The following is a 26,536-nucleotide window of genomic DNA, read 5'->3' as shown; positions in this document are numbered from 1 at the left end:
CACCAGGCTTGTCAGTCTCCCGAAACTTCCTCTGGTAAGTTTCAGGCGTGACAGCATACCTCTCTAGTAATGCGCTGTGAATGGTAGAGTAACATCTCTGGTCCCCAGAAGGCAAGTTATTAAAAGCTTCTCTTGCTTTTCCAGTCAGACCAACACTCAAAAATCTGGGCCATTCACTAACTGACACCACATTTAGTAGGCCGAGGTTCTCAAATAACCGGAGATGTTTATCAATATCCGAGGTGTCCTCATTGAACTGTGGTATATCCCAGTACCTTAAAGATGTGGGCCCATCTCTACTGTAATCCACTGTCCTCTGTGTGGGGGCTGGTGGGGGTACTGTTAGGCCAGGTTCACATTGCGTTACACAGACCATTCAACGCATTGCATTGATGGGCTGCGTTAACGCTATAGCATAACGCGATATGCGTTATATGTATATATGTACTAGCTGAAGAGCCCGGCGCTGCCCGGGCATAGTAACTAAATGTGGTTAGTTATAGCAAATTATAATTATCCTCCATCCCATAGTCCTGTGCCCATATACCCATCATACATATCCACGATCCCATAGGCCTGTGCCCATATACCCATCATACATATCCTCCATCCCATAGTCGAGTGCCCATATACCCATCACACATCCTCCATCCCATAGTCCCATGCCCATATACCCATCACACATCCTCCATCCCATAGTCCCATGCCCATATACCCATCATACATATTCGCCATCCCATGGCGAATATACCCATCACACATCCTTCATCTCATAGTCCCATGCCCATACACCCATCATACATATCCTCCATCCCATAGTCCCGTATCCATATACCCATCATACAGTTGAGGCCAAAAGTATTGACACCCCTGCAATTTTGTCGGATAATACTCAGTTTCTTCCTGAAAATGATTGCAAACACAAATTCTTTATTATTATCATCATTTAATTTGTCTTAAATAAAAAAACACAAAAGAGAATGAAGCAAAAAGCAAAACATTGATCATTTCACACAAAACTCCAAAAATGGGCCAGACAAAAGTATTGACACCCTCAGCCTAATACTTGGTTGCACAACCTTTAGCCAAAATAACTGCGACCAACCGCTTCCGGTAACCATCAATGAGTTTCTTACAATGCTCTGCTGGAATTTTAGACCATTCTTCTTTGGCAAACTGCTCCAGGTCCCTGATATTAGAAGGGTGCCTTCTCCAAACTGCCATTTTTAGATCTCTCCACAGGTGTTCTATGGGATTCAGGTCTGGACTCATTGCTGGCCACCTTAGAAGTCTCCAGTGCTTTCTCTCAAACCATTTTCTAGTGCTTTTTGAAGTGTGTTTTGGGTCATTGTCCTGCTGGAAGACCCATGACCTCTGAGGGAGCCCCAGCTTTCTCATGCTGGGCCCTACATTATGCTGCAAAATTTGTTGGTAGTCTTCAGACTTCATAATGCCATGCACACGGTCAAGCAGTCCAGTGCCAGAGGCAGCAAAGCAACCCCAAAACATCAGGGAACCTCCGCCATGTTTGACTGTAGGGACTGTGTTTTTTTCTTTGAATGCCTCTTTTTTTCTCCTGTAAACTCTATGTTGATGCCTTTGCCCAAAAAGCTCTACTTTTGTCTCATCTGACCAGATAACATTCTTCCAAAATGTTTTAGGCTTTTTCAGGTAAGTTTTGGCAAACTCCAGCCTGGCTTTTTTATGTCTCGGGGTAAGAAGTGGGGTCTTCCTGGGTCTCCTTCCATACAGTCCCTTTTCATTCAGACGCCGATGGATAGTATGGGTTGACACTGTTGTACCCTCGGACTGCAGGGCAGCTTGAACTTGTTTGGATGTTAGTCAAGGTTCTTTATCCAACATCCGCAAAATCTTGCAGTGAAATCTCTTGTCAATTTTTCTTTTCCATCCACATCTAGGGAGGTTATCCACAGTGCCATGGGCTTTAAACTTCTTGATGACACTGCGCATGGTAGACACAGGAACATTCAGATCTTTGGAGATGGACTTGTAGCCTTGAGATTGCTCATGCTTCCTCACAATTTGGTTTCTCAAGTCCTCAGACAGTTCTTTGGTCTTCTTTCTTTTCTCCATGATCAATGTGGTACACACAAGGACACAGGACAGAGGTTGAGTCAACTTTAATCCATGTCAACTGGCTGCAAGTGTGATTTACTTATTACCAACACCTGTTAGGTGCCACAGGTAAGTTACAGGTGCTGTTAGTTACACAAATTAGAGAAGCATCACATAATTTTTTGAACAGTGCCAATACTTTTGTCCACCCTCTTTTTTATGTTTGGTGTGGAATTATATCCATTTTGGCTTTAGGACAATTCTTTTTGTGTTTTTTCATTTAAGACAACTTAAATGAAGATAATAATACCAATGAATTTGTGTTTGCAATCATCATTTTCAGGAAGAAACTGAGTATTATCTGACAAAATTGCAGGGGTGTCAATACTTTTGGCCACAACTGTACATATCCACCATCCTATAGTCCCGTGCCAATATACCCGTCATACATATCCTCCATCCCATAGTCCAGTGCCCATATACCCATCACACATCCTCCATCCCATAGTCAACCAACCATTATGACATCATAATGAGCGCTGGGGCTTGCAACCTATGATGACATCAGCGCCGCCATGGCAACCATTATGACATTATAATGAGGGGCGGGGCTTGATACACACGCTTCTTCCCCATTATGTAGATAGGGGCAAAATTGTTTGGTGAATTGGAATGCGCTGGGTTAAAATTTCACCTCGCAACATAGCCTAGGACACTCTCGGGGTCCAGACGTGTGACTGTGCCAAATTTTGTGGCTGTAGCTGCGACAGTGCGGATGCCAATCCCGGACATACACACATACATACACACACTTGAGCTCTATATATTAGATAAGCGATTATATATGCAATTCATCAGTGCTAGCGGTGACAGAGCCTCAGACGCTGCAGCCCACGTCCAAGGCTCCGTCAGTGAATGACGGCACATCGCGAACGCGTGCCACTTTACGGCATGCGCCGTGATGCGCCACATAATGGGGGTCAATGGCAGCATTAACGGATTGCGTTATACCGCGGTGTAACGCAGTCCATCTAACAGACTGCCTTAATGCAGTGTGACCCCAGCCTTACATGCCCACCCAGATATTTGCTTAACACTGCCACCTGCTCTATCTCCGTGGCCCGCTCTCCTAGTGCATCCAGTATCCGCCTCAGCTCAGTCGGTTGATCCTCAGCCATCTGGATGTCAGTCTTAAGCTGTGGTCCCTCCTCATGTTGTTGTTCAGGGTCCCAGTCATCCAAGCATTGTATTAGGGTTACCTGGTTGTCCTCCGGAAACCACTCTAGCTCTTTCTCAGAGCAAAGTGCTCTCAGCTCATCCTTCTTGAGCCTCTTGTAGATGGTGTCTGCCATCTTTTCTGCCAAGTCACAACTCAGGAACTTTCCCTGGAATACTGTCCAGAGATAGGAGATCCCACCAGCTGCCACCACTTGTGAAGATCTGAGGTTTTGGGTTGTAATAATCACCTAGGCAGGTTAACAATGCAACTATTTTTATTCCATAAATCCATGGTTGTACAACAAACCCATGTAGATGACCAACATACAATGTCCTCAGTCTACAAGCTCCCTGTCGGAAATCTGAGATCTCAAAAAACTCCATAGTCCATCCATCTAACCCACCCAACTCGGATCTTCTCACATTGAAATCACTCCAACCACTGCCTTATTCAACCCCCTGTGTCAATTTCTCCCTCCTCTTTAAACATTATTCTTTAGCTCACAGAACAAAGCATATTCCATTACCTAAGGCTGATGTGAGAACCCCTGTGATGACGGCTTCCCTGAGTCTATTATTACCATCCACACAATGGGCCTAGGAGTGTGAGTACAATAGTGTAAAACCTTGAGAAACAAAGGGGATTAATATAATGATTGCTTTACATTAACCTTTAGCAGTCTACTTTCTGGCCTTAGCTATTGTAAGGTAGCGCTTGTCATTAAGGTAGGGGATACTCGCTAGGCAGCTGATAAATCAGGTCCACCACAGGTTTCTCAACATAAACTCAATCCATTCGGTTTATTATGCACTATAAACCATCAAACAGCAACAGAAAGTTCATATCAAATCAGCATAGCGTCCATGACAGAGCTGCCCTCTGTTAACTCTGTGCTCACACAGGCTTTGTGATCTCCGGTACACAGGCTCTCTAGCCTCACAGTTATATCCCCTTGCTGTCAGGGTTACCTCATGGCTGCTTCACCACACTGCAGATGTCCATTCCCTCCCCTGGGAACTCTCAGGCACTTGCAGCCATTAAACACAGCGTCCACATGTGCTGTTAGGAAGACAGACACATCTACCTGCACGAGACCTTCCATACGGACCAATCAGGTCCAAGCATTCACTTATGTGACCTACCCTGTCCACCTTATATGGTCCATAGCCACGCCCACCGGATCACATGGCTATGACCTCATCACAGGTCCTTCAATCATTCACACACATATACGTTACTATGGCATTCTAGATACCCACCCCTAGGTGGGTTTGTAGGTAGCTGGTCTCGCACGTCTCACCAGCTACCTGGAAAACTCCCTGACACAGTGTAACGAAAGCTCAGCAGTACCTCTGCTGATCCACACACATATTCAAGCTTCCATCCCAAGGCCATCTACCTTGGGATACATAATGATCATTCAGCACCCTGCCAGTCATCCTCTCTCCTGGGACACCCACACAGCGCCCCCTAGCGGACACAGTGGTCACTACACCACACTATGCATAAGATTTGGCCTGCTCTTCTTCCTCTGCTTACTGTCACTGAATGGAACATTGATTCCTGAGGATGAACTGTAAAGCAAGCAAATAACTAATAAAACACAGCAAGAAAATATCTAAAAAAACACAATATCGGTGCTCTGTGCTGGAAAAAGTCTCTATCTCTTAGACCTGTGGACTCGGCTCTACATCCATTTGTCCTATAGTCTTTAGTAAGCGGCTATATCCTCTCATCTTGTATCTTTATATGACCTGTGCAGAAGAAAGTTTTTTCCTCAAGACAGTGGCCCCTATTGATACTAGCAGTATCCTTAGCTTTTAGGAAGCCTTAGCTCATAGACTTGCTAGGTTAGTAATGGACAAGTATTGGTGATATTCTATATATTCTAAATGCAAACTTAAGGCCCCACTTACTGATGAAATCTACTCATTTTATACTAGCTTTGATTTATTAGACAAGTTTCTATTATTCTACAGTATTATTTTGAATAGTACTTAAATATGGTTATATGTGAATCAATTAGGAATCATTATTGTATAAGTAGACTGTACTATTTTTGGTCTTATCATTATTAAACTGTATGTTCCAATAATGCTGTTGCGCTAATTTTGGAATGCTTGAACTGATTTCCTATTAGTGAAGCTGCTGTTTTCTACACCCACATTTACATTTATGTAGAGAGAAGCTACAAGTTGTGGATGTTTATTCTATACAACATGTAAATGTAATTAGGCTTATTTTATTCTAGTAATAATAAATTGACTACCATTGTTCAGAATCCTCAGAATGTCTGTCCCTCCTCAGGCTTTGTGTCTTAAGGCCCCATCACACACAGCGATCTCGCTAGCGAGATCGCTGATTTTGTGACGCCACAGGGATCTTGCCAGCGAGATCACTGTGTGTGACGGGGATCAGCGACTGGCCCCCCTGCCTGATCGTGCTCGATCGGCCTGGGCCATTTTTTGATCGCTGGTCTCCCGCCGCTCAGCACGCATCGCTGCATGTGGCAGCAAGAGACCAGCGATCAGTGACGCTGGTTTCTAATGTAAACATCGGGTATCCAGGAGCTGCGGCTCCTGGATACCCGATGTTTACATTAGAAACCAGCTTGCTCGCTGGTCCTGATTGCTGGAGGGGCTGTCTATGTGACAGCTCACCAGCGATCAGCCTAACGATGTCCCAGCGATCCCATCCATGTCAGATCGTTGGTGGGATCGCTGGGACATCGTTATGTGTAATGGGGGCTTTACTTTCTTCACCAATGGCAGGTTGCTTTTGTGCTAGTCCATATCAGGTTAATATGTAACCCATCAAATACCTCTGACAACATCATCATTCAAGACCTTTTAAGGCCAACTCAGCTGCTTAAATATCTCCCCCTTCTTCTGACTTCCATGCAACTTCCAGTGTTTTTTTTCCAAACTCAGCCCCATTTCATGGAAACACTTTCAAACCTCCAATAGACTGACTCCAGATCACATAATTAAACTCCTAAGCTATCACTTCCACCACCTCTCCATTTGTAGCAAAAATCTTAATTTTATAACCTCGGGATAACTTTAGGAGGCAGTACCCTCTCCAACCTATGCACAAATGTAGTTTTGTAACATCTCATAAACATTGTGCTCTTAACCCAATCATTCATTTGTAAAGTTACCTAATGAAGGAGCCTTTCCGGTTAGCCAATAAATGTATCTCTCCTAGAATATATTTTTATTTTTGGGACATAAAAGGAGTATACCCCAATATAATTATTTCCTTTACATCATGTTATTACATTAAATTACATAGAATGCTTCTGTTTTTGACACCTTGTAAAATGATCTAAAATGTCCCTATTCATATGTTACATTAAATCAGTAAAATAATTTATATTTAAAGAAATATCTATTTTTACTTAACATGGAAATAAAAATCTCTTACTAAAATTTCTAATTATATATATGTATAGACATGTATTTATATTGAAGGGAAAATAACAAAAACAAATTGCATCAGCATTCAAGTGATTATGGCTTGTTACTGGCAAACTATTGCTTTGAAAAATATCCCCGCTGGTATAAATATCCCACTTACCTTAAGTGACTTCGATTATATTTTCTGATTCACCGAGTCACAATGATAATATTAATTTAGCATTCTGAAAACCTCTTACAATTTATCAAATATTTGATTTACATTTGATAATAATTTCATGACATTCATGAACATGAAATCCAACCTCCAGCGTGGTGCCTACTCTTGTCTGTCTCATTAAGACAATGGATTCTATCTCTTGTGTAATTAAAATGTATAATTTAATTCACTGGAATAGGTATGAAAAAATTAGTATAATTATTGTAGTGCTTTGCCTGGAGTGCTGTGTATCATGACTTGTTGATTTATATGTTGAATAAATATAGGCTTGCTTAGCGAAAAATAATACAAGGATATGGACTAATGTTATTTTTCCCTAAATGAAAAGACTGTATATAGTTAAGAGATATTTTACTTTGCTTTTAATGAAAACATAAATTTATCTACAGCGGACAGATTTAATTATACACAGTATAATAATAAATATTTATTATAAAAAATTATATTGCAGTAGCACATAACTATATTCTGAATCAGAATATTTTCCAACATAAAAACTATCTAAAAATAGACTCCTCTATATCGGGATGTATCATATAGTTCTTTAAAGTGGTTGTCCAGGTCTGGAGAAAATGTCCAGCAAACATATTACACACTGTTAAAATTTGCATGGGATATGTATGCTTGCAATCACATGCCAACCAGATCCTCAACTGCTTCTCTCAATGTTCTCTTGACAGAAGTGTGTAAGAATCTAGTTGTCATGTTCAAGAACTATGGAAATCTCATACTTGTGGTCTGATGATGACCGCTCAACCCGACAAACAGAGCTTAATCTTAAGTGTGTGTTCATCAAACACCACTAGGATTATTTGCAGCACTTGCTGGAAAATTCTCCAGAGCTGGACAAATTGTTTAAAGGCCCCGTCACACACAGCGAGATCGCTAGCGAGATCACTGATTTTGTGATACCACGGCGATCTCGCCAGCGACATCGCTGTGTGTGGCACGCAACAGCGACCGACCCCCCCGCCAGGTATCGCTGATCATGCTCTAATGTCCCAGGCCATTTTTTGATCATTGGTCTCCCACTGGCCAGCACGCATCGTGTGGCAGTGGGAGAGCAATGATCAGTGAGCTTCCAGTGCTGTAAGTTGGTATCCATGGTAAATATCGGGTAACTAAGCGCGTGCGGCGCTTAGTTACCTGCTGTGTACCTTGGATACCAGTGTGCTCGCGCTGGGAGCTGCTATCCAAGGTACATAGCAGGTAACTAAGTGATGCGCTTGCTTAGTTACCTGATTACCTCGGATACCAGTGTCCTCGCTGGTCCTGATCGCTGGTGAAATCTGCCTGTTTGGCAGCTCACCAGCGATCATGTAGTGATGCACCAGCGATCCTGACAAGGTCGTATCATTGTTGGGATCGCTGGTGCATCGTTTAGTGTAACGGGACCTTACGACTAGAATTTTTTAGTTGTTTTAGTTGGAGGTCTATTTACATCCTTTCTCCAGAAACCAGGAGAACTATTTTACTGTTTAGTAATACATCTTTTAGACACCACCTCAGCATTTTTTTTCAGAATTAGGCCTGCGTCTTCACCTTTATTCATCACTGCTCCGGTCCTGCTTTGCCATCTTGTGACCACAGCTTCGGACTTAACGGAAGTCAGAAGTCATGTCAAAAGCTCTCAATGTAAGTCTTTGAGAGCTAGAATGTTTTGAGTTATGACGTCTGGCTTGCTCAATGAAACACTGAAGCAATCCAGCTGTTCACAAACGGCGGGAGGTGTTATGATTGTGTCACCGAGGAGGAGAGCAAGACAAAGCTAAGCCACAGAAAACCAGAGAGATTGGTAACTAAGCAGATTGCAGACCCCTGATCCTATCCACATTACTAGCAGTAGCCTTGGAGCGTACCTACGATGATCCTAGATGCCTCGACACAGTCGGAGAGCTAAATAAGCCTAAAGCAAGAAAGGGGAAATCTAAACTGCCCCAGAGGAGACCCCAAAGGAATAGATAGCGCCCAAACATATATTGTCGGTGAGACAAGATGAAAACACAAACGCAGGAAGGAAAATAGACTGAGCAAACGATGGGGCAGTTTAGATGGTGGTGCAAGTGGTGGTGCAAGTGTGTGATCACATTCACTGTCTATAGGACTGCTGGAGACGGTTGACCATTAAACTCAGCTAAGTTTGGTACTCTTGATGACAGTGAATGGAGCAGTGAACACGCATGGATATTACCACACCATTCAAATGGGGACAGTGGACCCATCGTGATTGGAGGTGGTCCCCACCAGTGGCTGGACACTCACAAATCAGACATCTATCACTTATCCTCTTGTATTAATCTGTCAAAAGTCCTTTAAGTGCTACAATTGTGACTGCCGACAGCTTACTACATACTGTTTTAGCATTGTATTCAATGTGTTAACAGAATACAGAAAATGATTCATCTCTCTCTAGTGGGGACCTCCAACTGCTAGAATTTTATCTACATAGGTGATGTACATATGTGTTTTGGCATTGTTTTGAAAAATAAGAGATAGGCATATAAATATAAATAATACAATGTGTTACATTTTCATATTTAATTTGTTTCCTTTACCTCTACTTTAAATTAGAAATATATATTTTCATTTTTATGATTTGAAATGCTGCAGATTGTAAGCCGTCCTATCTAGCTTTTTTGAAAATATCTGCATTTACTTGTTTTCAAAAGCCAAGTTTTCCCAGAATTTAAAATAAAGCATTGCACTAGTAGAACACTTACTGATTTCAGCACACAACAATGGGTCTCTAGAGCTGAGAGCAATCAGCTAATGGAAAGGGAATCTTGATTTGGGTCCTCCCCTTGCTTGCTTCATCTTAAGAGGGTATTTGGAAATGGGTACCTGGGTCAGACGCCTTTTTTCTTTAAATGGTGACATAATTTTATTTTACAATCTATGTTTTTAGAATGTAATTGTGTGTGAATCATTCAATGTTTATTTACTAACTATGACAGGTAGTGAAATGATATTTTCCTAATCTAGTAAGATTAGTTATTTTTCTAAACACAGACCTCTGATACATTTTATATTGACAGGTAGCAAGTTCAGCTTTCACATGCATATACTTAGAATAGAAAGGCAATATTAGGATCCTATCTTCCTAAAACAAAAGTTATGCAATGTTCTGCTCACTGCTAATAGAGAAATGAATTCTGAAAACGCATGTTGTGTGCAATAAGGACAGGTTGTGAGTTTTCATTGTCCACAAATATGCCTGCAAGGTCAATTTTCTAAACAGACATTTTTCATTTACAACCTCAATGGTAGTATTTAACATTTCTGTTCAGATCTAATTATAGTTTTTGTATCACAGCCATTATGCTAATGGTGTTATTCAGTAGTTTGTGAGATTGCATTCATTATCACTGGTGAATTAAGCCTTAATTAAAGAAGTATTCCCATAGGCCTCATTCTGAAGTTAAATAATTATTCATTTGGTTTTATTCTAGCAATTAGGTTACATACTGTAGCACACATTATTGAGTTTCAATACTTCACTGAATAGGGTTAACCCACCATGGTAAATAAATGTCTGCTCCTTACGATATGTTTAAATGGCAGGCATTTAAATAAAGCAGACCTTTAATAAGAATTCCACTTTTGGTAAATACAAAAGGGAATATATAAAACCCGCCACAACAATCCAGATTATCAAATTATATAAATAGTCCAAATGAAAAAAAAAGGAATTCATGTTCTTACAGACATCAGAGAAAAATCTGTTCAGTCATTTTGAGCTTTCTCACATGCACGACCATTGTCAGTGAGCAGCATTTATGAATTCCGAAGGTAGATAGTCCAGAACTTGCTGTAGAAATATTTCTTCTTTATAGATACACTAGCTATACTAACCGGCTTCGCCCGGGCTAATAACTGCTCTTAGCAAAATAGAATGTGTTAACAAAAATTTATTCTGCACACAAAAACCACAAAACAAATAGATAGAAATGTAATTATTAAAAGGCAAAAACTAAGCCAATAGAAGCATTTCACAACATATATTTCAACACCAGAGATATTCCACACAAGATTTAAATAAATTGGCCAAGTAATGTGAAGTAATCTTGTACTATTTATTCGAGTGCCTTTTGATAAACAACATTCTCAGTTTTTCCTTCAGGTGCAAAGACGAACAGATTTTTGGCTGTTTCAACTCTTGAACAGGCCACATAAAGTTGAAAATGAGAAAAGCATGGAGATGGTAAATCAATTCCAACTAGTTTCAAGGACTGTCCCTGAGCCTTGTTGATGGACATAGCAAATGCCAGTCGAACAGGAAACTGGAGGCGTTTAAAATCAAAAGACAAATCAGATGGAATGAGAGGAATTGTTGGAATGAAAACAACTTCTCATGTGGCACATCCTGTCAAAATGGTTGCCTCAATTACATGTGGAAACAGGTTCTTAATCAAGAGTCTTGTTCCATTACACAGCTTTGGTGGATCCAAATTTCTCAATAGCAGAATAGGTGCTCCAGGTTTTAGAAAGAGGTTGTGAGGAGGAAGTCCTTGTGACTCCAAGGAATTGAGGAACTCAGTTGGATAAAATAATGCTTGAGCAGGGTCTATTACTGTATCCACTGACTTGTAAGTTGTGCACACACCAGGAAGGCAATTTAGAATTTGAAGATTGATCTTGTTGACGCTGTCATTTTTGGGAGCTAGAATAGCCCTTTCACACAGCCAGCCAGAATTTTTGAAGTGGAGTTGAATGTTTGAAAAAACCTTTGCTTTTAACTCCTCAATGGAAGTCACAATGCAACAAAAGTTGCTTGGGAAGGTGATCTGTCCAGTGGTTGAGTTTACTGGTGCCTTGCCATCTCCAATATAGTCAACAGCTGGCTCGAAAACAATCCAGCAGAAACATTGCCTGTTATGTAGACCCTCATGTTTGTGTTCAGTGACATTTTCTTTACTTTTCTCCAAAGGTACGATGCTTTGAGACAGGCATTGAGTTCATCTGCAGGGTTTGATCTTTGAATAACAGGTAGTGTTTGGCGGAAGTCACCTGCCAAAACAACAACTATTCCTCCCATGATATATTTGTTGCTACGCAGGTCTTGCAGCAGTCTGTCCACTGCTTCTAGAGCCCTTTTGTGTGACATGGTGCATTCATTCCAAATGATGGCACTGCATTTTTGAAGCAATTTGGCCAGTCCGATCCCTTGGCAATATTACACACGGGGCTGTCACTATGAGACAGGTTAAGTGGTAGTTTGAATGTCGAATGTGCTGTCCTGCCACCTTTTAAAAGCGTAGCTGCAATTCCAGAAGATGCCACTACAAGTGCAATCTTTTTTTGTTGTCGAAATTTTGCCAGGAGAAGGTTGATTACAAATGTCTTTCCTGTTCCACCTGGAGCATCAAGGAAGACAATTCCACCTTTGTTGGTTTCACTGAAACTTAAAATGTAGTTATAGGCGTCCCTTTGATGTGGTACCAATATTGGCTCGTTCTGAAACACAAATGCTGTCAGTTCATCAATATTGTAGTTTGTTTCTATGAAAATCTCCCTACACATTTGGATGCCTTCAGGATTTCTTATTGCAGCAGGCAAACCAAGCAACTGTAAGGCTTTTCCTGACATTGCTATGCACTGATCTTCAAGGAGCATTAAAGTTTCATTGAACATTTCCTCAGTGAAGTTGATGAGTTGCTGAGGATTTTCCCTTCTAATCTGCAGGAGGATGTCCTCACTGAGATCATTTTTGTGCTCTGTCCAAATCTCAAGAGGATTTGAAATGCTACAGGTTGTTAGAATAATAGCAAAGAGGTGTCTTAGTCGCTTTGGGGTTTGTGTGGCTGCTGCTTCACTGAGGGTCATGTCCCAGTGTCTATCATTTTCCAGAAGTCCTTTTCTTTGGCAAGCTTCCCTGAACATTTCACACACATGGCCTCCGACGGTCTGCAGGTCAGAAAATGATGTAGGGCCTTTGACAACATGAAGTAACATGCGCAGGTAGAAGCACTCTGCATTTGACGGATGAACAGTGTAGACGCGACCAAAAGTATCAGTTGCTTTCACCCCTGGATAGCCTTCAATATCAAGCCCCCGTTTCCTCCGTTCCAGTGTTTTTCTGGAGGCATTCCAAGTGTAGTTCATTGGTAAATCACAGTAGAGAATTGTTTTTGCAAAAGGGTCTTGTTGACACAGATCAAAAAATGCCAAGAGGGTGGTTTTAGGTGGTGTTAGGAGCTGCTGCTGCAAGTTTGCTGGGTTAAAGTAAATTCTCTGTCCATTTTCCAAGTGCTCACTCAGATGCACAACTCATGGGTAGCGCTCATGAATGGAGAATCCTAGTATTCTCCAAACAGCTTCATTGCTGCTTATGTACCTGCCCATCTGGAATGCCTCCTCTTCATCAATAATAGGTCCATTTTTATGCAGTTCAAAAACTGCTTGATCACTTCCTTTGTGGACATATATTTACAGATATACTTGATTGATTTAACAGAGTGGCAAGATTCGACATTTATGTGGGCCTGGAAGATTTTTGACAGCAAAGGGTTGTAAGGCACTACCCACCTGTTGTCAATTTCTATCTCTTGGAGTGATGATCCAACACGCATTTTCAGCTTTGCTGTGAAACCACCATCCCCTGGCTTTCTTCTTCGGTAGACTGGATATCCATCTTGTCCTGTTTGGGTTTCTTGGACCAGGGTTCGTGGGTAATGCTTTGAACACCTGCCACCAATCATACAGGGAGAATTTTTGTCGAGACTCCCACACGGACCATGGATCATGTTTTTTGTGATGGTGTCAAACAGCAATGGGTCTGTCTGAAGGTCTGGCAATTCGGCACTGATGATATTGTCAATTTCGGAAGGCTGTATTTTTTGATTCAGCCAGATCAAAATGTGGGCATGAGGAAGGCCTTTTTTTGCCATTCAACTGAATCAATCCAGCACTGTGTCTCACCATAAATATGTGATTTTGTGATGAGATTAGTCATTTTTTAAAGTTTCTGTTTGAAAACCCGAACAATAAGGTCATGGCGATTCACTGTTTTTTGGCCCGGCAACAGGTGCCCTCCAATTTCCTCCCAGGCAGGATTGCAAGTAAAGGTGATGAAAAGATCTGGACGGCCATACTTTCTCACATAAGTCATTGCATCCTGTGTGTATTCATGCATGTGTCCTGGGATTCCAGTGACAGTTCATGGAAGACTAACCATTTTCCCCAACTCTTTTGGATCAGCATCATTTGCAACAGCATCTCTAAGGTGAATATATTCTTCTGCCCGGAGCTTCTTTTGATTTAGTCGGATATATAATAGACGTTCACTCTCAATCGTTGCATACATGTCAACAATAAATTGGTGAAAGAGGTGTTTGCATTTTATGATGTGATTTTCCTCTGCAAATCTTGTCATGATCCTATATGCATAGAAGTCCATGGCAGACACTTTTTTTCCTAAAGGGTTGCCTGTTGTAGGATCTTTCTGAGGTATTCCAAAGTGATAGCCATCCTGTCCCTGCCAAAAGATGATTCGATATTGCAGTGCATCATAGGACCTGTGAGTTTCTGCTACTCGTTGCAAACTATTGTTCCTTTTCTGAAGCGCAATGTCACGGCTTTGAAAATCATTACCTACAATCAAGATGGCAACCTCATCAAATGTGGGAGCATTGAAACGTTGCTGATGTTCACCTTGTGGTGTTTTGTCAGCTCGAATGACAACCTTGTAATCGTCATTTGGCATTGCTGGAGTGAAGGAACTGCTGCAAAATAGTGACAATATCAAGGCGAGTGTTAGGAATTAAAGAGCATCTCCGCTGAGCCTCTGCTTCTGCATTTCCAATGAAGAAGAGTTGAAGAAATTGAGGTTCTACTCCTTGTAATGGAAGCAGTGAGCCAATTGTGTGGTGAACCTGTCCTTGGACTTTAAATGTCGGCATAAATCCTGTTGTAAACATTTCTTTTGTTGCACCAAATGATGTCATTTGGAAGCAGGAGTTGTACTACCTGATATTGTCCAAGAAATGCTTTGAAATTGTACTGGTACCTGTCATCAGAGACTTTAGGGGATCTGGTGGTGACAGCAGAGGTGGAAGTTTTATCTTGCCATTTGCACAGCATAAACCTGGCAGTTCATCTTTCCATTTCAGGGCACTGCAGTACATGCAGACCACATCCATTTTTCCTATCTGAAATTTAGGATTATCCTGATAGTTTATGTGTGACTGGTAACAAAAGGCAGCATGTTTCAAATCTCCAACCATTTCCTGTGCCCTGGTGGAAGAAATAGCAATTCTCTTAGTGGCAAGAAGCCTTCTCTCTGCTGAGATGACTCATTGGCCCTTGAGGAAGCAGCTCTTCTTCTCTTATCTGCAAGCCTCGCTTCCCTCTCCTCAGAAAGTTCATTGGCCCTTGAGGAAGCAGCTGCTATTCTCTTGTGTGTCAGCCTTGTTTCTCGGTCTTCACATTTTTCATTGGCCCGTAATGCAGCTTTTCTTTTTGCATCAGATGACCTTTGTGCCATGGACTTCCTTTTCTTATGAGGCATTATTGTTGTAAAAATAGTCTGTAACTGGCAGTTTCTATATCCTCTCACATAGAGGTAATGTGACTGGCATCAGCCTTTCCACCAACACACCATAACTGACATGCTATTACCTCACACAAGCTTTGTTATACTGAGAATGTCCTTTGTTGCCTGTATTAACCAATCAGAGCTCAGCATCACCATGGTAACCATTATGACATCATAATGAGGGGCGGGGCTTGATACACACACACTTTTTCCCCATTATGTAGATGGGGTCAAAATTGTTTGGTGAATTGGAACGCGCGGAGTTAAAATTTTGCCTCACAACATAGCCTAGGATGCTCTTGGGGTCCAGACGTGTGACTGTGCCAAATTTTGTGGCTGTAGCTGCGACAGTGCGGATGCCAATCCTGGACATGCACACACACATACATACATACATACACACCCACATTGAAATTTATATATTAGATGGCTAAAAATATTATAAAAATGTTTCAAACATTGCTTGCTCATCGTCAATGCAGTTTGAATTCAAGGTTATTGTTCACAGCATGATGAACAAGTACCTTGAGTTCATAATACGTTGGCGTTGAACATGTGATGAAAACATGTTTAAAATATTTATTAACCATGTGTCCATAAGGAATAAATATTTTTATTGCAAGTACTTGACAATATAACTTTGAAGTATATAAAACTATGCAGATTAATGCTTGCCATCATGGAGACCTATAAAATATAATTTAAAATAACTGGTTGTTGAATATTAAACTTTGAATTCATATTCACAATTTTTTTATCAACATGAAGTTAAATATTTGCCAAAAGGAACCTGAAAATTCACCTCTTCAGAGAAGTTGACCACCTCAGCTACACAACAGTATAAGACAAAGACATAGGTAAAGGCACCTGGGCCAAGGAATAAAATTTTGCTCCCCACCACAACACAAAAAAAGCAAAACAAAATAAAAACATCATCTTTATATACTTTTATGGTAAATATAATATCTGCTGTGGTCATTGATTCTATCTAAAATTTGTGATAATGATGAATTATGTTTTTTATGCATATATGTATGAATTTCAATATTTATTCTCTTTCATACTGAGTAATTATTTTGTTTAATTTATATATAGAATGAATTTATTGTTAGTAATCTACAGTATTTATTTATATAGCTACATATCCATTTGCCTAGTCATCTAATTATTACTCTATCATTATTATTATGGCTCAGCATGACACGCGCAAACACACATGCACATATGGGTGATTAGTATTGTTGCTGACTTAGTAATAGCTACAAGGATATTTTTTTGAAAAGTGCTTAAAGTGAACCTGTCAGCAGGATTGTGCTTAGTTATCTACAGACAGTGTCAGGTTGGCGTTGTTATACTGATTAAAATGATATGGATATCTTGGTTGATGAAATCCGTCTTGTGGTTGTTGTTTAATCTTTATTTGTTGTTCTCAGTTAATGAGATTCTCGTGCTTCGGGGAGGCCTGTTGCTGGGGCTTCTTGTGGTGCTTTGCTTACATATTCATCCCTATGGGCTTATGACAGGTAACTGATAGTGATGAGCGAGTATACATGCTTGGGTGTCCTCTGAGTATTTTGGCGTGCTCGGAGATTTAGTTTTTGTCGACGGAACTGCATGATTTGTGGCTGCTAGAATGGCTGAATACATGTGGGGATTCCCTAACAAACAGCATTCCTCACATGTATTCAGGCTATCCAGCAGCCATAAATCATGCAGCTGCAGAGACAAAAAATAAATCTCTGAGCACGCCAAAATACTCAGAGGACACCCTAGAATGCTCGAGGAAATCCAAGCAACGAGTATACTCGCTCATCATTAATCACTGATCCTTCAGTGACTTACCCCCTATTTTACATACTGAATATACTATTGTTTGGAAAAAACATTCATCATGCAGGCATCATCATGAATACTCGGGTACTCGGACAGAACAACGAGCCCAATGTAAGTCTATGGGAGACCCGAGCATTTTTACCCCGATCCCCCCAGGGGTCATTTAAAGGCCTAAAAACATCTGAAAATGATGGAAACACTGCTCAAATGACACAGGGACATCATGGGGATTGCCCCTGGAAGAGTTCCTGACTCCTACTTCACAGCTTTAAACAATTTTTTCAGAGTTTCATGCCATTTTTACTGATGCACCAAAAAACATACCAAATGAAACCAAAACGGATTTTGCTGGGAAATATGTTAAGGTACTGTACATCCTTTCCAGGTTAATGACTGTATACAGTTGTGGCCAAAAGTATTGACACCCCTGCAATTCTGTCAGATAATACTCATTTTCTTCCTGAAAATGATTGCAAACACAAATTCTTTGGTATTATTATCTTCATTTAATTTGTCATAAATGAAAAAACACAAAAAGAATTGTCCTAAAGCCAAATTGAATATAATTCCACACCAAACATAAAAAAGAAGGTGGACAAAAGTATTGGCACTGTTCGAAAAATCATGTGATGTTTCTCTAATTTGTGTAATTAACAGCACCTGTAACTTACCTGTGGCATCTAACAGGTGTTGGCAATAACTAAATCACACTTGCAGCCAGTTGACATGGATTAAAGTTGACTCAACCTCTGTCCTGTGTCCTTGTGTGTACCACATTGAGCATGGAGAAAAGAAAGAAGACCAAAGAACTGTCTGAGGATTTGAGAAACCAAATTGTGAGGAAGCATGAGCAATCTCAAGGCTACAAGTCCATCTCCAAAGACCAGAATGTTCCTGTGTCTACCGTGCACAGTGTCATCAAGAAGTTTAAAGCCCATGGCACTGTGGCTAACCTCCCTAGATGAGGACGGAAAAGAAAAATTGACAAGAGATTTCAACGCAAGATTGTTTGGATGTTGGATAAAGAACCTCGACTAACATCCAAACAAGTTCAAGCTGCCCTGAAGTCTGAGGGTACAACAGTGTCAACCCGTACTATCCGTCGGCATCTGAATGAAAAGGGACAGTATGGTAGGAGACCCAGGAAGACCCCACTTCTTACCCCGAAACATAAAAAAGCCAGGCTGGAGTTTGCCAAAACTTACCTGAAAAAGCCTAAAATATTTTGGAAGAATGTTCTCTGGTCGGATGAGACAAAAGTAGAGCTTTTTGGGCAAAGGCATCAACATAGAGTTTACAGGAAATAAAAGAGGCATTCAAAGAAAAAAACACGGTCCCTACAGTCAAACATGGCGGAGGTTCCCTGATATTTTGGGGTTGCTTTGCTGCCTCTGGCACTGAACTGCTTGACCGTGTGCATGGCATTATGAAGTCTGAAGACTACCAACAAATTTTGCAGCATAATGTAGGGCCCAGTGTGAGAAAGCTGGGTCTCCCTCAGAGGTCATGGGTCTTCCAGCAGGACAATGACCCAAAACACACTTCAAAAAGCACTAGAAAATGGTTTGAGAGAAAGCTCTGGAGACATCTAAGGTGGCCAGCAATGAGTCCAGACATGAATCCCATAGAACACCTGTGGAGAGATCTAAAAATGGCAGTTTGGAGAAGGCACCCTTCAAATATCAAGGACCTGGAGCAGTTTGCCAAAGAAGAATGGTCTAAAATTCCAGCAGAGCATTGTAAGAAACTCATTGATGGTTACCGGAAGCGGTTGGTCGCAGTTATTTTGGCTAAAGGTTGTGCCACCAAGTATTAGGCTGAGGGTGTCAATACTTTTGTCTTGCCCATTTTTGGAGTTTTGTGTGAAATGATCAATGTTTTGCTTTTTGCTTCATTCTCTTTTGTGTTTTTTCATTTAAGACAAATTAAATGAAGATAATAATACCAAAGAATTTGTGTTTGCAATCATTTTCAGGAAGAAACTGAGTATTATCTGACAGAATTGCAGGGGTGTCAATACTTTTGGCCACAACTGTATAAGGCAAAATAATTAATACCAGACCAAAATGTTCCTTCCCCACTTGGGCTATGTTCAGACTCAGCGTTTTTGAAGCGTTTCTCAACTTTAACAATGCGTTCAACCAATACAAATGCATTCACTGGGAAATGTCATTGTAACATTAAACAACACTAGCTGGCCATGTGGTGTGTGACACATAAGCAAACACATGTTGTTTCATTTATGAAGGATGGACTCTTAAAGTCACAGAGCCTATCTTTACAGGGGAATCAGGTGGCATTAATCTTCTTAAAGGGCCATTATTAATCAGTGGGTCTCCTAAACTGTTATTGTCTATGCAGTGAGAGGATTGGCTGCCAAGAATTATGACGCACCACAATACCCGTTTTATGAGATGTACAGGTGGGCTTCCTGAAAAAATGTTGCATTGAATGCAAGGCCTGACCTGCCCCTAAGTTACATGCACCCCAATAAGCTTTGCAAGCCATATACTGGATGTCCACCGGAAAATCCACTTCACATTATTCATTTCATAATCCCAAACTATTTTCTTATGCATTGTCTCAAAGGCCTGCCCTGCTGCCAAGTTATTTGCACCCCAATATGCCTTTGAAACTACATACTGGATGAGCACAGGAAAATCCACTTCACATTATTCATTTTGTACTCCCATTCTGTTTTCTTATGCATAGACTGCAAGGTCTGCCCTGCTACCAAGTCATATGCACCCCAATAACCCCAATCCCCCCTTGGAAGAAACATGTAGGAGGGCCCCTTAACCAAAAATGTCCCATTTAAAAAGGAGCGAGTCTCCTAGACTTGGAATGCCCATACACTAAGTGTGTTGGCTGTTAAACATTTTCCCCTGTGGGGTACACCTCAACCGTTTTCACAACAATTAAACACAACAGGAAAATAGTTTAAATTGCCAAAATTACAAATTTTATTATGCACAATATGCTACAGATAAAATGTCCACAATATTCATACAACAATTCAGGAATACTGCAATCCAAACAGGGAGCCATATTGCAAATGTGCCCAGTAATCCAATAAATTAGACCTATAGAATACGCCTCCTGACGAAGAAGCGAAACGCGCGTTGGGGCGACGGGGAAGCCAGCGTGACCATTATACCTCATGTAAGTGCCCATAGGAGTTTCTCCTGATGTTATAGATATGCTTATCTCTTAATGGTTCATTGGGTTCATTGAGGGATTGCCCGCAAGGCACTGTGTGTATACATAATCACTGGTAGACTGATTGGAAACTGCACTCACAATGCATTTATACACAGGCTATGCCTGATAGAGACTAAAGGTTGTTTTCATGTGAATACGGTGATATACTTACTTTGTTGCACATTATTTAAGCACATGCGGACATGGCATTTTTATCATCTAGTAGTAAGCTGTAATTGTTGCTTTATTTAATTATAGGCTATGCTTGTGTATAATGATATTCTATAGGTCTAATTTATTGGATTACTGGGCACATTTGCAATATGGCTTCCTGTTTGGATTGAAGTATTCCTGAATTGTTGTATGAATATTGTGGACATTTTATCTGTAGCATATTGTGAATAATAAAATTTGTAATTTTGGCAATTTAAACTATTTTCCTGTTGTGTTTAATTATTACAATAAGAGTTTTTGCCCTTGACTTGTTTTGGGTTTTTCATGTGTTATCATTAATTTTTCTGTTTTTTAACAGATTAAACCCACTTTTGTCCACGATGGACCAAAAAGCCAGAGAGCTAACCTGGCTTCAAAAAGCTTCTAATATATTTGTTCAGCGTACTGCATCTAATTTTAAAGATACTCATTCTGATTTTAAAGAACTGACCCGAAATCATAGAAATCTTGTCCATAAAAAAACACGTTTGTGGTGGACAAAAATTTCATTGGACAATTATTTAAAATTGAAAATAATCCCCAGGGGTTTATGTGTGCAATTGTATCCATCTTTTGAACTCGATGATGATCTTCTTCTCAAAAAATGGGAGGAAAGTGCAACTAATTGTTCCATATCTTTCATGCAAATTATTAATGAAAAAAACATCAAATTGCTTGCTGAGACTGATCTACAGATAGAACAATCACAAAATTCTATGAGTCAAAAATTTCAGCAGGAAGAATTGAATTCCTTTTACAAGGACCTTGAGCGTGATTTAAGTAAATGGGAACAGGATATCAGTGCATTAAAAACTAAGAAATATCAGAGACGTGGGTGATTATGAGGCCAAAAAGGTGTTTCGTTGGCAGTATAAGATATGAAAATCTGACAAACCACTGACTTGGAGTTCCTCCAATGTTTCATTATCGTCACATGCTAGCAGTATGTCCTCTAATTCGGAAACAGAACATCCAAACTACTCTACTGTTAGAACCAGATTTGGTGGGAAAAGGATGCACCGGGACTATAAAGGGAACTATGACAGTTATCGAAGAAATGACTACCCAAAGGTAGTGAACCTTTCAGAACATTGTCTTTCTGATATTCAGATTAGCATACTTGAAAAAGGCTTAACATTTTCTCCTGGTACTCCTTTAGACCCGTTCACGGCAATAAAAGATGTGCATCTGTTTGCCAGAAAATTGATTCTGAAATGGTTTCATGAAAAATCTAATTCTGAAGTAACATTTGATACAAGGGAGGAAAGGGAAGCACTTGCAATATTGGAATCATTAGCCGATGAAAGTACTCCGCCTGGGGTAAGTAATTTTCCTAACTATCTCTTTAGTAAATCAAATACGTTTCCTAGCTTTAATACCTGCCCAGCGGTTGATATATTTGTTAAATTAGTATCTATGGATATTGAACAACTCAGAAAAACTCTTCCTTCCATCAATAGCAAACGTTCAACAGAAGTAGCTATCAGGGAAATGCAATCTTGGTCTGATGTCACATTCAAGCCAGCTGATAAGGGTGGTAATTTGGTCATTTGGCCAAATACACTCTATGAGAAGCAGGCTATAAAAACTACTATCGGATTAAAATTGTTACAAGAAACTGACACACAATCCTTTGGAATCTTTTCAGGCAGAACTTTGTAACATTGTTATAAAGGCTTTTGATAATAATATCATTTCAAAACAAATGAGGGATATGATTGTTGGAATGAAGCCACATCTTCCAACATTTTACCTCATTCCTAAATTGCATAAAAATCCCATTGACCAACCTGGAAGACCTATAGTTTCCAGGAATGGTGGGTTGTGTGAGGTTGTGTGCCAGTTAATTATTACCTAAAGCCGATTGTTTCAACACTACCATCCTATACTAAGGATACAACTTCGGCTTTGGGTCATTTTGATGGTTTGGAACTGCAGGATGATATGGTGATGGTGACCTCAGATGTGGAGAGTCTGTATACCTCAAACATGAGGATGGCTCACGGGCTGTATTGTGGTACTTGAACTCCAGTAATCTTGAAAAATCATTGATTGAAATTATAATTACTCTTCTTGAATTTATATTAAAGTACAATTGCTTCACGTTCAACAATCAAATTTTTCTCCAGGGAACAGCCATGGGGGCTTGTTGTGCGCCCTCATATGCCAACCTGTTCCTTGGAGCTTGGGAACATGATATATTTCCAAGTAACCCGGTGAACCGGATGGACAGAATCCATAAATGGATCCATTATATTGATGACATCTGGTTCATCTGGGAGGGCTCATCTGAACAGCTGGAAACTTTAATGACAGAACTAAATAACAACGAATTGAATATTAAATTGACATATTCATATGGACGTAGTGACAATTTTTTAGATGTGGATATTCAATGTACGACAGATGGACATCTGTCTACGGATGTGTACCGAAAACCTACGTCCACAAATACTCTCCTACATGCTGACTCTTCACATCTGCGGTCGACCATCAATAGTATTCCAATTGGGCAACATTTGAGAATTAAGAGAATTTGTTCCACCAAGGAAGCTTTTGATCACCAGGCCAAAGATCTGTATTCTAGATTCCGAGAACGAGGATATAGTCATAGAGCTATTAGGCGGGGTTATCGAAGGGCATGTGGAGTGACCAGAAATGAGTTACTGTACAGATCTTCTAGTCGTGATTTTAAGAGTGTTCAACCGATTAGATTGATTACCCCGTTTAATGATCAATGGGATGCTTTGAAGGGGATCTTTTTGAGACATTGGGATGTTTTAAAAATGGATCCCATTATCAAAAATATTATTTCCTCCTCTCCCCTTGTTACAGCTAAAAGGGCTAGGAATTTACGAGATTTACTAGTGAACAGTCACTATGTAGGCTCCGGAACTAAGCCGAATAGTCAGCCTTTGAAAGGTTTTTTCCCTTGTGGACTTTGTAAGGGCTGTAGAAACTTAATTAAATGCAAAGATTTTTTTAATTCTGATTTGTCTCGTACATTCAAGATTTTACATCGTCTAACTTGCTCATTCACAGGGGTAGTGTATCACGCTCAATGTCCTTGTGGGGTGATTTATAGTGCTTATAAATAACATGCTTATATATTTAAAAATATACAGCATCTATAATTTTCATAGTCTTCTTATTCATAGGAACCAAAAATAAGGTCTTTTTCAAGCACTTGAAGATGTTCACATCTGTGGAATCCCAATACGTAAAGTTTCCAAGGAAATAACATTAATCATGCAGAATCCATCCAATCTGATAGGCAATATCTAGATTAATAAATTTAAAATGTAAATTTTGCATAATAAAATTAGTAATTTTGGCAATTTAAACTATTTTCCTGTTGTGTTTAAGTAATACAATAAGAGTTTTTGCCCTTGACTTGTTTTGGGTTTTTCGTGCGTTTTCACAACAAGTAGTTTACGCCCAGCAAAAACACCCACCCTTATTCTGAAGTCGACCCTGGCTGTAGCAGGACGGAACACATTAACCCTGGTGATCTAGTGGTGGCAGATGATGAGACGTGGAGAAAAGCCTGATTAAAAACTATGCCCAACATAAAGGAGCGTGTCTACTAGACTTGGAATGCCCATACACTGTGTTAGCTGTCAAACATTTTCCTCTGTGGGGTACACCTTAACCGTTTTCACAAGTAGTTTATGCCCAGCAAAAATACCTACCCTTGTTCTGAAGTCCACTCTGGCTGTAGCAGCACGGAACACGTTAACACTGGTGATCTAGTGGCCATGGATGATGAGACGTGGAGGAAAGCCTGATTAAAATCTATGCCCAATTTAAAGGAGCGGGTCTCTTAGACTTGGAATGCCCATACACTAAGTGTGTTGGCTGTCAAACATTTTCCCCTGTGGGGTACACCTCAACCGTTTTCACAACAAGTAGTTGCCCAGCAAAAACACTAACCCTTGTTCTGAAGTCGACCCTGGTTGTAGCAGCATGGAACACATTAACGCTGGTGATCTAGTGAATGATGAGACTATTCCCAACGAATAGACATATCCTTATTGTTGCTAAGGGGTGCTTCCCTTTTAGAGGGATCCTGAGTGTTGGCCTTTAAGCATTTAACACTCCCTGTCAAGGTTCACCAGGAAGACAGTATGAAACTCGGTGCACCACCTAATTGTACAGTTGCAAGGTTATACTAGAACAAGGGACTGGATAAGTCTCCTAATGTCCCATTGCGCATATTCTGAAATAGTGGATGCTATTGCAGTCACATGACATCCCTCATGTGCTCCAAAACACTAATGATGCTGATCCTGTCATAGATGATGTGATGATGATGTGTCACCAGCCAGCATTGTCCATGATAAAGGGATTAGGGCAAAGCCACACATGTGCAGAACAAAAGAAGCCCATGCTGCGGGCTCAGTGAAGACCTGCATGTGCACATCTCAAGTGGGATACACACCAACTGCTTACATCATGCGAAATGAGTAAGTACTGTGCATTCAAAAAATAAGAAAAATGGAACATATCCAACATGAAGAAGGTGCTTAACATTATAATCCCTTGCAGATATGAGGCAAAACAGCCCACATAATGGGCCCAAAAAAGACTCTGTTAAGGAATAACTAACAGCTAACTATATATAAAATGGATGTATAATTGTGTAAAAAATTGTCACACTTGTGTTTGTCTTTTGTCAAACTTAAATGTTTCAGATTACCAAACAAATTTAAATATTAGACAAAGACAACACAAGTAAACACAAAATGCAGTTTTTAAATGAATGTATTTATTATTAAGGGAAAAAAAATCAAAACCTATAGGGAATTGTGTGAAAAAGTGATTGCCCCTAAACCTAATAACTGGTTGGGCCACCCTTAGCAGGAACAACTGCAATCAAGCATTAGCGATAACTGCAATGAGTCTTTTACAACGATCTGTAGGAATTTTGACCCACATATCTTTGCAGAATTGTTGTAATTCAGCCACACTGGAGGGTGTCTGATCATAAACAGCCTTTTTAATGTCATGCCATCTCAATCGGATTAATGTCAGGACTTTGGCTAGTCCACTCAAACGTCTTAATTTTGTTTTTCTTAAGCCATTCAGAGGTGGACTTGCTGGTGTTTTTTGAATCATTGTACTGCTGTGTAATTCAAGTGCACTTCAGCTTGAGGCCACAAACAGATGGCTGGCCATTCCCCTTTAGGATTTTTTGGTAGACAACAGAATTAATGGTTCCATTTACTGCACAAGTCTTTCACGTCCTGAAGCAGCAAAACAGCCTCAAACCATCACACCCCCACCACATTTTACTGTTGGTATGAAGTTCCTTTTCTGAAATGCTGTGCTACATCTATGCCAGATGTAATAACTGGTTTGGCCACCCTTAGAAGGAACAACTGGAATCAAGCGTTAGTGATAACTGGCAATGAGTCTTTTATAACGCTCTGTAGGAATATCGACCCTCATATCTTTGCAGAATTGTTGTAATTCAGCCACACAGGAGGGTGTCTGATCATAAACCGCCTTTGTAATGTCATGCCATCTCAATAGGATTAATATCAGGACTTTGGCTAGTCCACTCAAACGTCTTAATTTTGTTTTTCTTAAGCCATTCAGAGGTGGACTTGCTGGTGTTTTTTGAATCATTGTACTGCTGTGTAATTTAAGTGCACTACAGCTTGAGGCCACAAACAGATGGCTGGCTATTGCCCTTTAGGATTTTTTGGTAGACAACAGAATTAATGGTTCCATTTACGACAGCAAGTCTTTCACGTCCTGAAGCAGCAAAATAGCCTCAAACCATCACACTACCACCACATTTTACTGTTGGTATGAAG

Source organism: Dendrobates tinctorius, unplaced genomic scaffold, assembly GCF_039654945.1.
Source record: "Dendrobates tinctorius isolate UK_male_01 unplaced genomic scaffold, ASM3965494v1 ptg000008l, whole genome shotgun sequence".
Taxonomy (NCBI): Eukaryota; Metazoa; Chordata; class Amphibia; order Anura; family Dendrobatidae; genus Dendrobates; species Dendrobates tinctorius.
This window is presented reverse-complemented; position numbering follows the sequence as displayed.